Genomic DNA, 6,000 nt, shown 5'->3' with positions numbered 1-6,000 from the left:
TATAGCATGCGGTGCAGAGCTGTGAGTATATAGCATGCGGTGCAGAGCTGTGAGTATATAGCATGCGGTGCAGAGCTGTGAGTATATAGCATGCGGTGCAGAGCTGTGAGTATATAGCATGCGGTGCAGAGCTGTGAGTATATAGCATGCGGTGCAGAGCTGTGAGTATATAGCATGCGGTGCAGAGCTGTGAGTATAGAATGCAGTGCAGAGCTGTGTGTATATAGCATGCGGTGCAGAGCTGTGAGTATATAGCATGCGGTGCAGAGCTGTGAGTATATAGCATGCGGTGCAGAGCTGTGAGTATATAGCATGCGGTGCAGAGCTGTGAGTATATAGCATGCGGTGCAGAGCTGTGAGTATATAGCATGCGGTGCAGAGCTGTGAGTATATAGCATGCGGTGCAGAGCTGTGAGTATATAGCATGCGGTGCAGAGCTGTGAGTATATAGCATGCGGTGCAGAGCTGTGAGTATATAGCATGCGGTGCAGAGCTGTGAGTATATAGCATGCGGTGCAGAGCTGTGAGTATATAGCATGCGGTGCAGAGCTGTGAGTATATAGCATGCGGTGCAGAGCTGTGAGTATATAGCATGCGGTGCAGAGCTGTGAGTATATAGCATGCGGTGCAGAGCTGTGAGTATATAGCATGCGGTGCAGAGCTGTGAGTATAGAATGCAGTGCAGAGCTGTGTGTATATATAATGCTGTGAGTATATAGCATGCAGTGCAGAGCTGTGAGTATATAGCATGCAGTGCAGAGCTGTGAGTATATAGCATGCGGTGCAGAGCTGTGAGTATATAGCATGCGGTGCAGAGCTGTGAGTATATAGCATGCCGTGCAAAGCTGTGTGTATATAGCATGCAGTGCAGAGCTGTGAGTATATAGCATGCGGTGCAGAGCTGTGTGTATATAGCATGCGGTGCAGAGCTGTGAGTATATAGCATGCGGTGCAGAGCTGTGAGTATATAGCATGCGGTGCAGAGCTGTGAGTATATAGCATGCGGTGCAGAGCTGTGAGTATATAGCATGCGGTGCAGAGCTGTGAGTATAGAATGCAGTGCAGAGCTGTGAGTATATAGCATGTGGTGCAGAGCTGTGAGTATATAGCATGCGGTGCAGAGCTGTGAGTATATAGCATGCGGTGCAGAGCTGTGAGTATAGAATGCAGTGCAGAGCTGTGTGTATATAGCATGCGGTGCAGAGCTGTGAGTATATAGCATGCGGTGCAGAGCTGTGAGTATATAGCATGCGGTGCAGAGCTGTGAGTATATAGCATGCGGTGCAGAGCTGTGAGTATATAGCATGCGGTGCAGAGCTGTGAGTATATAGCATGCGGTGCAGAGCTGTGAGTATATAGCATGCGGTGCAGAGCTGTGAGTATATAGCATGCGGTGCAGAGCTGTGAGTATATAGCATGCGGTGCAGAGCTGTGAGTATATAGCATGCGGTGCAGAGCTGTGAGTATATAGCATGCGGTGCAGAGCTGTGAGTATATAGCATGCAGGGCAGAGCTGTGAGTATATAGCATGCAGGGCAGAGCTGTGAGTATATAGCATGCGGTGCAGAGCTGTGTGTATATAGCATGCGGTGCAGAGCTGTGAGTATATAGCATGCGGTGCAGAGCTGTGAGTATATAGCATGCGGTGCAGAGCTGTGAGTATATAGCATGCGGTGCAGAGCTGTGAGTATATAGCATGCGGTGCAGAGCTGTGAGTATATAGCATGCGGTGCAGAGCTGTGAGTATATAGCATGCGGTGCAGAGCTGTGAGTATATAGCATGCGGTGCAGAGCTGTGTGTATATAGCATGCGGTGCAGAGCTGTGAGTATATAGCATGCGGTGCAGAGCTGTGAGTATATAGCATGCGGTGCAGAGCAGTGAGTATATAGCATGCGGTGCAGAGCTGTGAGTATATATAATGCAGGGCAGAGCTGTGAGTATATAGCATGCAGTGCAGAGCTGTGAGTATATAGCATGCGGTGCAGAGGTGAGTATATAGCATGTGGTGCAGAGCTGAGTATATAGCATGCGGTGCAGAGCTGTGAGTATATAGCATGCGGTGCAGAGCTGTGAGTATATAGCATGCGGTGCAGAGCTGTGAGTATATAGCATGCAGTGCAAAGCTGTGTGTATATAGCATGCAGTGCAGAGCTGTGTGTATATAGCATGCGGTGCAGAGCTGTGAGTATATAGCATGCGGTGCAGAGCTGTGAGTATATAGCATGCGGTGCAGAGCTGTGAGTATATAGCATGCGGTGCAGAGCTGTGAGTATATAGCATGCGGTGCAGAGCTGTGTGTATATAGCATGCGGTGCAGAGCTGTGAGTATATAGCATGCGGTGCAAAGCTGTGTGTATATAGCATGCGGTGCAGAGCTGTGTGTATATAGCATGCAGTGCAGAGCTGTGTGTATATAGCATGCAGTGCAGAGCTGTGAGTATATAGCATGCGGTGCAGAGCTGTGAGTATATAGCATGCGGTGCAGAGCTGTGAGTATATAGCATGCGGTGCAGAGCTGTGAGTATATAGCATGCGGTGCAGAGCTGTGAGTATATAGCATGCGGTGCAAAGCTGTGTGTATATAGCATGCGGTGCAGAGCTGTGTGTATATAGCATGCAGTGCAGAGCTGTGAGTATATAGCATGCAGTGCAGAGGTGTGTGTAGCATGCAGTGCAGAGCTGTGAGTATATAGCATGCGGTGCAGAGCTGTGAGTGTATAGCATGCGGTGCAGAGCTGTGTGTATATAGCATGCGGTGCAGAGCTGTGAGTATATAGCATGCGGTGCAGAGCTGTGTGTATATAGCATGCAGTGCAGAGCTGTGAGTATATAGCATGCAGTGCAGAGCTGTGAGTATATAGCATGCGGTGCAGAGCTGTGAGTATATAGCATGCGGTGCAGAGCTGTGAGTATATAGCATGCGGTGCAGAGCTGTGAGTATATATATATATATATATATATATATATAATGCAGTAGAGCTGTGTGTATATAGCATGCGGTGCAGAGCTGTGAGTATATAGCATGCGGTGCAGAGCTGTGAGTATATAGCATGCGGTGCAGAGCTGTGAGTATATAGCATGCGGTGCAGAGCTGTGTGTATATAGCATGCAGTGCAGAGCTGTGAGTATATAGCATGCAGTGCAAAGCTGTGTGTATATAGCATGCAGTGCAGAGCTGTGAGTATATAGCATGCAGTGCAGAGCTGTGTGTATATAGCATGCGGTGCAGAGCTGTGAGTATATAGCATGCAGTGCAGAGCTGTGAGTATATAGCATGCGGTGCAGAGCTGTGAGTATATAGCATGCGGTGCAGAGCTGTGTGTATATAGCATGCAGTGCAGAGCTGTGAGTATATAGCATGCAGTGCAAAGCTGTGTGTATATAGCATGCAGTGCAGAGCTGTGAGTATATAGCATGCAGTGCAGAGCTGTGTGTATATAGCATGCGGTGCAGAGCTGTGAGTATATAGCATGCAGTGCAGAGCTGTGAGTATATAGCATGCGGTGCAGAGCTGTGAGTATATAGCATGCGGTGCAGAGCTGTGAGTATATAGCATGCGGTGCAGAGCTGTGAGTATAGAATGCAGTGCAGAGCTGTGTGTATATATAATGCTGTGAGTATATAGCATGCAGTGCAGAGCTGTGAGTATATAGCATGCAGTGCAGAGCTGTGAGTATATAGCATGCGGTGCAGAGCTGTGAGTATATAGCATGCGGTGCAGAGCTGTGAGTATATAGCATGCAGTGCAAAGCTGTGTGTATATAGCATGCAGTGCAGAGCTGTGAGTATATAGCATGCGGTGCAGAGCTGTGTGTATATAGCATGCGGTGCAGAGCTGTGAGTATATATATATATATAATGCAGTAGAGCTGTGTGTATATAGCATGCGGTGCAGAGCTGTGAGTATATAGCATGCGGTGCAGAGCTGTGAGTATATAGCATGCGGTGCAGAGCTGTGAGTATATAGCATGCGGTGCAGAGCTGTGTGTATATAGCATGCAGTGCAGAGCTGTGAGTATATAGCATGCAGTGCAAAGCTGTGTGTATATAGCATGCAGTGCAGAGCTGTGAGTATATAGCATGCAGTGCAGAGCTGTGTGTATATAGCATGCGGTGCAGAGCTGTGAGTATATAGCATGCAGTGCAGAGCTGTGTGTATATAGCATGCGGTGCAGAGCTGTGAGTATATAGCATGCGGTGCAGAGCTGTGAGTATATAGCATGCGGTGCAGAGCTGTGAGTATATAGCATGCGGTGCAGAGCTGTGAGTATATAGCATGCGGTGCAGAGCTGTGAGTATAGAATGCAGTGCAGAGCTGTGTGTATATATAATGCTGTGAGTATATAGCATGCAGTGCAGAGCTGTGAGTATATAGCATGCAGTGCAGAGCTGTGAGTATATAGCATGCGGTGCAGAGCTGTGAGTATATAGCATGCGGTGCAGAGCTGTGAGTATATAGCATGCAGTGCAAAGCTGTGTGTATATAGCATGCAGTGCAGAGCTGTGAGTATATAGCATGCGGTGCAGAGCTGTGTGTATATAGCATGCGGTGCAGAGCTGTGAGTATATAGCATGCGGTGCAGAGCTGTGAGTATATAGCATGCGGTGCAGAGCTGTGAGTATATAGCATGCAGTGCAAAGCTGTGTGTATATAGCATGCAGTGCAGAGCTGTGAGTATATAGCATGCGGTGCAGAGCTGTGTGTATATAGCATGCGGTGCAGAGCTGTGAGTATATAGCATGCGGTGCAGAGCTGTGAGTATATAGCATGCAGTGCAAAGCTGTGTGTATATAGCATGCAGTGCAGAGCTGTGAGTATATAGCATGCGGTGCAGAGCTGTGTGTATATAGCATGCGGTGCAGAGCTGTGAGTATATATATATATATAATGCAGTAGAGCTGTGTGTATATAGCATGCGGTGCAGAGCTGTGAGTATATAGCATGCGGTGCAGAGCTGTGAGTATATAGCATGCGGTGCAGAGCTGTGAGTATATAGCATGCGGTGCAGAGCTGTGTGTATATAGCATGCAGTGCAGAGCTGTGAGTATATAGCATGCAGTGCAAAGCTGTGTGTATATAGCATGCAGTGCAGAGCTGTGAGTATATAGCATGCAGTGCAGAGCTGTGTGTATATAGCATGCGGTGCAGAGCTGTGAGTATATAGCATGCAGTGCAGAGCTGTGTGTATATAGCATGCGGTGCAGAGCTGTGAGTATATAGCATGCGGTGCAGAGCTGTGAGTATATAGCATGCGGTGCAGAGCTGTGAGTATATAGCATGCGGTGCAGAGCTGTGAGTATATAGCATGCGGTGCAGAGCTGTGAGTATAGAATGCAGTGCAGAGCTGTGTGTATATATAATGCTGTGAGTATATAGCATGCAGTGCAGAGCTGTGAGTATATAGCATGCAGTGCAGAGCTGTGAGTATATAGCATGCGGTGCAGAGCTGTGAGTATATAGCATGCGGTGCAGAGCTGTGAGTATATAGCATGCAGTGCAAAGCTGTGTGTATATAGCATGCAGTGCAGAGCTGTGAGTATATAGCATGCGGTGCAGAGCTGTGTGTATATAGCATGCGGTGCAGAGCTGTGAGTATATAGCATGCGGTGCAGAGCTGTGAGTATATAGCATGCGGTGCAGAGCTGTGAGTATATAGCATGCGGTGCAGAGCTGTGAGTATATAGCATGCGGTGCAGAGCTGTGAGTATATAGCATGCGGTGCAGAGCTGTGAGTATATAGCATGCGGTGCAGAGCTGTGAGTATAGAATGCAGTGCAGAGCTGTGTGTATATAGCATGCGGTGCAGAGCTGTGAGTATATAGCATGCGGTGCAGAGCTGTGAGTATATAGCATGCGGTGCAGAGCTGTGAGTATATAGCATGCGGTGCAGAGCTGTGAGTATATAGCATGCGGTGCAGAGCTGTGAGTATATAGCATGCGGTGCAGAGCTGTGAGTATATAGCATGCGGTGCAGAGCTGTGAGTATATAGCATGCGG

The sequence above is a fragment of the Ranitomeya variabilis genome, chromosome 2, assembly GCF_051348905.1.
Source record: "Ranitomeya variabilis isolate aRanVar5 chromosome 2, aRanVar5.hap1, whole genome shotgun sequence".
Classification (NCBI taxonomy): Eukaryota; Metazoa; Chordata; class Amphibia; order Anura; family Dendrobatidae; genus Ranitomeya; species Ranitomeya variabilis.
The sequence above is the reverse complement of the archived record's forward strand: the minus strand, read 5'-3'. Positions refer to the sequence as shown.